Below are 9,636 nucleotides of genomic sequence, written 5' to 3' on the forward strand. Positions count from 1 at the left end.
ATATATATATATATAATTAATTACACACACAGGGTACAATGGGTAAATTGTTGCCATTTTATATTTTTAATTTCATGCATGTGCATCGTTTGTTTTTGATTTTGTCGACTACACAGTATAGTAGGGTCAGTTGGGCACTGAGAAAAATAGCACCATGACACAATTCACTCTGCCAGAAATTTGGAAATGACATGCTGTACTGCTTGGCATTTGCACCAGAAACTCCAATACAAACATTTCAGAGTGTTTGCTGTGTCCCCAAAACATGTACTGAGAGTGATAAAAATCAAACATCCAGTCAACATCATGGTGTTTAGAGCGATCACTACAGATGGCAACGTTATGCCTCCATTCATCTTCCTACACAACCTCATAGGCCTACATGAAGTGCCTGGAGGAGGTAGTGCTGCCCTGGGTCAAGAGGCTGGCTGCTGGAAGACTATGTCTGGCAACAGGACTCTACACCATGCCACACAAGCACGAGAATTCAATCATGACTGTCAGGCAATTTCTGTGACCACATCACCCCTAACATCTGGCCACCTAACTCCCCAGACTGCAGTTCCCTTGATTATTATGTGTGGGGCACAGTTGAGCGAGAAACAAACAAAACTCCTTGTAACAGTAAAGATGAACTGGAGGCAAGGATTATGGCAGCATTCACTAATTTAAACAAGGAGACCGTCCAGAAGAGTTGCAGGAGATTCCGAAGTCGTCTAGAGGCTGTGGTTGAAGCCAATGACGATTTTATTGAATGAATTTACTCTTCAGTATTTCTAGATAGTTTTATGTAATTTTGGTAAATATATCTATTAAAATGAGATGTCTGTTATTTTTCATTTTTGTGTAATTTAAACGACAATTTATTCACCACACCTATATATATGCTAAAAAAAATTTGATATTTGTATTCCTTTATGTATGTTTCAAGGAGTTAATCCCATATTTTCAGTACACCAGTAGCATGTTGTGCCCAATCATACATTGCTGATTATATAAGATGGAAAAAATTTTAACATTGTCAGTGGTATAGGAATGCCATGTCTCCTGTAAACCATATAGCTGTGATAATCACTTCAAGAAAGCAACATTACAACCTTTGACTAAATTAAGTGGCTATGATGATATAAAGAGACTCATCGAAATAAGAAACTATGCAGAGGAAGTCTTATTCTTTGATGACATTTTCTAGTGAAAAGTATACAATAGACACAGGTTTAGCTGTGGGAATTACAAGTTTGGTTCACAACCACATAGTTTCAGCTTTGATTTCTGTGTGACACCTTTATTGTCTACAACAACATTAGGTTAACTAATGCCTTGTGTATGGAATTTATTAGATGAAAACCCATAAGTATGTAGGTTTCTATGTTATGGTGATTATATATTGGTAAGAAAAACAAAACTGGTAGTCTCTGAACAAAGTCTCTTGTATTTGTTCTTTACCAAGTTACAAACTCTCCCTTGTCACAAATGCAGTTAAATAATTGATGAGTTAGAAACTTGTAATTAATTGCTTTATTGTTTGCCAGACATAAATAAACAAATGAGCTGGACACTTAGAGCCTGCGAATCATCTGTGGGAAAGACATGAATGTCATGATTCTCATAATTTTATCTTAAAAAACAAATAGAACCATTTCAGGCTTCGTACTAATGTAAGAAACCATTCTTTTCCTCAAATTCAGTTATGGAATATTATCTTTAGTTCACTACTCTTACAAATAATACTAATAATCTAATATAATTTTTTTTCTTATCTTTTTTCATAATCAAAGTGTTTTCACAAAATCCTTTAAACAAGTAATTTCCATAAATGTAAAATTGCTTAACTGAAATGTTTGCAATGCTTTATAATAAAAGTTCTATTGTATGTGTTAACCTATCAAAATTGTTTTTACTATTCCCTACCAAAAAAAAAAAAAAAAGCATTTACCAAGACTTTATAAAACAATATCAAAAAAAGAAGACCAATTATATACTTGCAATGTTGATATGTAGAACAACTACAGCTGTTAGACTGGGTTACCATACTAATGATTATAAAAGCAAGAACTTTCTCAGGATTATTTAAGAGTAACAAATTGGTGAAGATGGCAGTTAACTAATCATTGATGTTTCAATAACATTTTGGTAATTCTACAGGTTTTCACAATTGTGCCTTGGAAGTACTCAAAAATACATTTATGTTATTTTGATAATGGGACAAAGGTTTTTTTTTTAAAGAATAATATGCAGTTAACTCAGTAAAGTGCATATTTGTATCACCCCCAATGAAGTTATTTTTTTGAACATTCACTTAATCAGTCATTATTCAAACTGCCATATTCTTATGATTTTTCACATATATACTGAGCTGCCATCTGAAACAAATTACTAATAATATCAAATGGGGTAGACATCATAAATGACAAAGATCTTTCACTGTGATTGCAAGTCAAATAACTATGGAGATTGTACATTTAATATTTCACTTAATGAATTTCTAAGCTGGGATTGATAGACAAGTTTGTCTATGTTTTATTGCAGATGTTGTATTTGGGGAATGAATGTTGATATAAACAAATGATTCACAATTAAAATAAATTATTTTGAATAGTTAATGGCCTATTGATTGACATTTAGGCTTTTCAAAACATAATAAATGGAAAATACACTTTTCACCTTGGTGACAAAAGATATAATAGATGTTAGTTTATGTGAGCAGGGTTTATATTAAACACAGCAGCAATAAGGTGCTACTTGGTAGATCATCAGCATCATTAAACCCCATTGCATAGAAGGGTACCTCAATCTAAGTGGAAATGTAATAAACAATATCAGTTGATAACATTTTGTTTGGATTTTCCATGAATTTCTTGATAAATGGACATTGTCAACAATCTGCAAAATGTGAAACAATTATTGAGAAACAATTTAGTGACATTGCAAAGATTGATTATTTCAGGAAGTACAATGAATCTTAAGGATAATTGTTTTAAGGTGGCTTTAGTTGTCAATGTTGTTGGGAAATGTGCATGCATAAATATATCTCAACTAGACCCATGAAATAGAAAAGCTGTTTGTGAGTCCTCTTGCTGTCAAAATAAAGTAAACTCTACATAATCAAATATCAAGTCCTCACTTGAGTTTATAGTCTTTCTAGATGTATACTGGGTGCATTCCATATATATATATATATATATATATATATATATATATATATATATATATATATATATATATATATATGTATATATATATAAATATGTATGTGTGTGTGTGTAAAGATGCATACACAAATGTAACACTTTGTGAGCAAATGGTTAGTAAGCAATAATATGTTTAAACTAAGATTTTGATGTTCCAGTCAAACCAAAAGATTGCAGAGCATTAAAGTTGAATAATAAACTTAATATCAGTTTATAAAAAAGATAACTAACTTCTTAAATGCCTTTTGTCAATATCTATTTTTCTTAAGCAAAAACAAAACTAATTCTCAATATGTCAAATTTCAAGTCTGGAATTTGTTCATCTAGATATGACAGTGATTGTGGTAAATCTGTACATTCACAACTACAAGGAACTGGTGCAATATGTATGTCTAAAAATATATCAAAAGAGCAGCATGGAAACCTAATAATCACTACAACTTAAGAACTGTAGTGATTCTAACAAGGATTATTCAGAAGATATTCCAGTTTAGATGATGTCTTGGTCCTTAAATACTGACTAAGGAAATTATAATTCTCAACAATATTGCATTCATTGTTGTTTAACGGAAGGCAAAAATATCAATAAAATCCGAATGCCTATATTATAAATCTCAAAATGTTAATTAAAACCAGATGAATATCTAATATAGGCACAAGGCCTCAAATTTCTGGAGGGAAAACAATCTCAGTATATTACTGGTACATTTTTATTAATCGCAAAAAGATGACAGTCAAAACTCAGGCATTTCGTCTGTCACTCTACCAATTCTGTTGATTAATCAATAAAACTTCTCTGCAATAAAATAAATGATAAAAATAAGAAATTATATATTGGGTTGGCAACTAAGTTCCCGCCGTTTTTTTAAATTTTGGAATTTATTGCATTTTTAAATTTTGGAATCTATTTTGTTTTTTTTCAAGTTAATTTTAGTTAATTTTTGTTTATTTTCAGATCATTAAAATGGAATGTCATGTTAAGAAAAATGAGCATTTTCGACATCTTTTTGCTTTTAATCAAGGTTTTAAGGCCGCAAAAGCTGCTCGTGACATTTGTGCTGTGTATGGAGAGGGTGCCATAGTTGAAAGAACCACTCATGATTGGTATACCAAGTTCAAAAATGGAAATTTTGATCTCAAAGATGCACCTCGTTCTGGCTGTCCAGTTGAGTTCGATGAAGAGCGATTAAACCAACTTTTGCATGAAAATTCTCGTCAAACAACAAGGGAACTGGCAGAGAAAATGGAATGCTCCCACACTGCTATAGAGAAGCATCTTAACTCGATGGTAAAGGTCCAGAAGTATGGCTCATGGGTTCCATATGCTTTAAGTGACAACAACAAAAATCAATGAGCCACAATCTCCACTGGTTTACTTGCTCGTCACCGCTCAACTCATGGACACAAGCAACGATTTCTTTACCGAATCATTACTGGCAACAAAAAATGGTGCCTGTACATCAATATGAAGCAGCATAAGGAATGGCTAAGCTCTGGTAAACAAGTGACACTACGCATGAAACAAGATCTTCATTCACGTAAAATGATGTTGGGCATATGGTGGGACTCGGAAGGGATTATCCATTATGAATTGCTTGAACGGAACCAAACGGTCAACATGGAACTCTATGTTCAACAGATGGAATGACTCAACACGGCTATTCAAAAGAAAAATCGGTAGCATGGAGTTCTTCTGCTGCACGACAACGGCTGCCCTCATATTGCCAATATGACCAAGGAAGCTATTCAAATGCATGGCTGGGAAGTGCTGCCACATCCGCCGTATTCTCCTGATTTGGCATCAATGGATTTCCACTTTTTCCGATCTCTTTCAAACGCTATGCGCGGTGTTTCGTTCAATACTGATGCAGAATTGAGAGCTTGGTTGGATCAATCGGGTGATTTCTACCAACGAGGTATTAAAAATCTTGTTGAACGTTGGGAAGAAGTTGTAAACAACAAGGGAGAATACATTATTGATTAATTAGTTGTTATTTTTTATTAAACCTTTTAAAAACTTTAAATTTAAAAAAATGGCGGGAACTTAGTTGCCAACCCAAAATAACAAGCTACTGAATAAAACTAGAAATAATGTAAGCATTTTTATGTGAAGTTCACAAATAGCACTTAAAGATATGTCTGTTTATAATGTTTTGGATATTTAATAACTCATGTGCTTATTAAAATAGTTATATTGTGATATAAACTGCCATAAATGTCAGTGTATAAAGATCTTTAAATTTAGAAAAAATGACTTAAATTCTGTGATGTACAGTAGCATGAATAATGGTTGACAGCAGGTGTTAGTAATTTTTAAAAATTTCATTTTTATGGAGCCCTAGGCCTTATAAGGCTGGTTACCTGGTTTCCATGACATGTAAATGACTGAGATCACAGCATTACCCCAGAATGGGATACCAGTCCATTATGGGGTTCATGACCAGTAATTTTGAAGGGAACAGACAGTTCAATTATATTGACCCAGTACTTGACAGATACTTCATTTTATCAACTCCAAAGGCATGAAAGCAAACTTAACCTCATCAAGATTTGAACTCAGAACATAAAGAATTGGAAGAAATGCTGCTAAGCTCACTGCCTTTGGTATTATTAGTTACCAATGTTTTATTATAAGCATAGTCATTTTATACACTGACATATATGGTAGATATTTAAAACCTTGGTGGGCACTGTTTTCTTTGAGCAAAATCAAGTTAGTGTTTAAGTCATTAAACGACTGGCTAATTACATGGACTAGCTGAATGATCATTTATATAAAACTAAAAAATTATTGACTCAATTTGTTCAAAAAACAGCTATTGTACATGATACAGCAAAATCCAGTATTTTTAAGCAATCAGTAAATATTGAGAGAAAGTGGTAATCTCACAATGGTTTTTGAAGTAGCTTTCATCTACTTACTGAATATACGCTCTACAAATATCTAGTCACATACTACGTATGTGGAATCAACACTAAAGTTGATTCTTCATATGTGGTATGTATGTGTGTGTATTCCTGCAGAGAAAGGCTTGGTGGTCTCATTCTTTTAGTAATTCAAGAGGGGTGTTCTCTGGACTTGAAGATTTTCATGGTTTCATATTGTCCATATCATTTTCAAACACTCATAAGGATGGTTGTACATTCATCAATAATTTTTCAGGATTACATGGGACATTTCTCAAGAAAGTTTCTGCAGTTGAATCTCAATTCAGCAATGAAAAAAAAAATGCTCCTCTTTTCAGTGTTCAAGAACATATTGTGGATTTTTCAGAATGCTGGTGTTGCTGGCAACTAGGAGTTTTCCCATTATGTGCATACAGGCCAAACATTTGCTTTATTCCAGTTAAGAAATTTCTGAGATCACAGCTATCTGTACAGTTTTGAAGCTTTGTAACTTTCTACAACTTTCAGTGTTCTGCATTTTCTGAGTTTGGTTTGACATTGGTATTTGAATTTTTAATGGGAAATCATTTTAGATTTTCATTTGGGCCTTGTGCATTCACTGATTCTGAAACAATGCCATCAAGAGTGTGGTTCTCTTATTAAGGCCATTCTGAATAGCATAGTCAAAGAGGACTGAGACTGAACATGACTAACCTCCTTCAAGACCCCATTTGCTGAAAAGTGGTTTTAGGCAACAACAATGGTTGATCTTGTTAATGTCTGAACTGGCAGATGAGAACAATGCCAGGCAGATTGGTTAAGAAGGTACTATTTGAAATTACAACTGAGTCAGCAGCAGCTTATTGCAGTTTCATCACTTGATACTGTTTCATTCTACATATGATGCAGAGAATGGTCCTGAAAGTATAGAGTATGTGTTTCACTCCCTGGCATATTGACCTCCACCAAAAACAAATCAGTACATTCCTTCTTGCTGATATTTCCTGACATTTACTATAGTAAAAACTCTGTTCTGGTCTTCTTTAACACTTTAACCTTTTAGCTTGCATAAAGCTGTCTTTCTTTCTACAGCAATCTCATTCCACTGAAGGGGGTCTTAGTCTTATGAATTGCATGGCAACCTCACTAGTGCTGATGGCTTGAGAAAAGCACTCATTACACACTGTAAAGCAGTTGGCATAAGGAAAGGCATCCAGCCATGTTAAAGCAGAGATTGGAGCATGATACAGTTTTCAGATCTGTTTGCCCAACACATGCAAACATGGAAGATGGACATTAAAAGATGATGATGATGTCTGTATAAGTACCCAGATATATGCATGTGTACATGAATATGTGCATGTAGATAAACAAAATATTGAGGGAAAATATACATTAGACAAAATATTCTTAAGCAACTTAGTAATCAGAGCATAGAACAAATTGAGTTCTCTTATGAAACAACAGATAAATTGTCATTACAACAGATACAGTTGAATATATCTGCAGTAAATAATCATTCTAATAAAGTAAAATGTAAGTCTAATTCTTACATTATTCTATGACTAATTTTTATTAGATAATTGGGTTGACCAATCAGCCTGTCACTGTTTTGCTCAAAAGAAGAAAGGTCATGCTAAACTCTTCAAGAATATATATGTACCTTTATATATATTTTTTTTGTCTGTTGAAATCCTGATAAATTTATTACAAACTTTTAAATAATAAAACCCTGATTATTTATTTCATAGTCTTTGTGTGTGTGAAGGTGCATGGCTCAGTGGTTAGAGTGTCGAACTTACGATCGTGAGGTTGTGAATTCGATTCCCGGACCGGGCTGTGTGTTGTGCTCTTGAGCAAGACACTTTATTTCACATTGCTCCAGTTCACACAGCTGTAGATATGAGTTGCGACGTCACTGGTGCCAAGCTGTATCGGCCTTTGCCTTTCCCTTGGATAACATCGGTGGCATGGAGAGGGGAGGCTGGTATGCATGGGTGACTGCTGGTTTTCCATAAACAACCTTGCCCGGACTTGTGTCTCAGAGGGTAACTTTCTAGGTGCAATCCCATGGTCATTTGTGACCGAAAGGGGTCTCCGAGTCCTTGTGTGTCTTTTGTGAACTTACTCTGTTGCAAAGCATTCAAACCAGACTCCAATTCTTTCTCCATCATCCATATTTTTTCTGCAGATATTTATCTGTAATTACTCGGGCTGGGCATTGACCAGAACAGTCTCACCAATCTAAGAGAGCTTACAAAGTTCACAAGTATTGCTACTCTTCATCAGATTAACTTTAAAAAATATTGTTCCCATCATTTTTAGTGTAGGAACATCAATAAGTCTAAGAGTTCAAGTATAAATTTAAAATATCTTTCTAGTACTTATAAATATTTATTTTCATAAAAATTTGCACTGTGACTTTATTTAAATAAAATAAAATTCAAAAAGTCACTTTGTAATTTATTTTATTTAAGTAGACTTTATAATTTACCCTTATCTATGGTCAAGAATTATGGGTAGCCACTTGAAGTGATGAAAATGGGATTTTCTAAAGGGTTTCTCTAATAATGCTTTTAATCTTTGGCACAAGGCCAGCAAGTTCAGAGGAAAGATAGGTTGATTAAATCAACCTCAGTGCTCAACTGGTACTTGTTTTATTGACCCTGAAAGGATGATAAAAGTTGATCTCAGTAGAATTTGAACTCAGAATGTAAAGATGGTTGAAATGAAGCTAAGCATTTTACCCGGTGTACTAACGATTCTGCCAGCTCGCCATTTTAAGGGTCACTCTAATAATATTACTTAAATGATAAGGTGTGAAGCTTGAAAATCAGTGGGCCATTGAAGGCTGAGCCACTATTTCTCCATATTGAGAGGTCACAATTCTGGTACTACAAACATGTTGTTAGAATGTTTGAGAAAAGTATCAGAGGGAAGATTTTGCGATCAAGGCCAACCAGTAGGAAGTGTAGGAGAATTAGACCACAAGTGAGATGGTTGCATAATGTCCATAACATCTATGGCTTCAGTTTGATTTACTCAGAGATCTGGCTTGATTATATGCTGATGGTTGCTTCATCAGGACACCCAGGAGAGCATTTCTGAGGACTCTGCCCTCCTGACCTACACAGGAATAAGTGGGTGGTGAAAATGAATGAATGGACAAAAACCTTTAAGGAAACTAAAAGAAATTTTTTTTTTAAAAAAGGGTTAAAACATAAATTAAAGCTAAATAAACAGAACTAATGGAAAACACACACAGAGTGAGAAAGAGTTTCAAAAAGCCTGGAAGTTGGGGAATGGTAAACAAAGTAAATAATTATGGCTTTATCTGTACAGGAGATCAACTTTACTAACTGATATTTTCATTGTTTGAGTTTATGATTAGAAAATTAGATTTTTATCTATTAATGAAAGGGGGGAAAAAGGGATACATTGCAAAACATAATGTTTGTGATATCCAAATAAAAATATACCATTTACCATTTTGTTGAGAAACAATTTTTAAATATCACAGATGAAGTTGAAGTTAGGTTTTTTTTTTTTTTTTTTTTTT

The sequence above is a fragment of the Octopus bimaculoides genome, chromosome 2, assembly GCF_001194135.2.
Source record: "Octopus bimaculoides isolate UCB-OBI-ISO-001 chromosome 2, ASM119413v2, whole genome shotgun sequence".
NCBI lineage: Eukaryota > Metazoa > Mollusca > Cephalopoda > Octopoda > Octopodidae > Octopus > Octopus bimaculoides.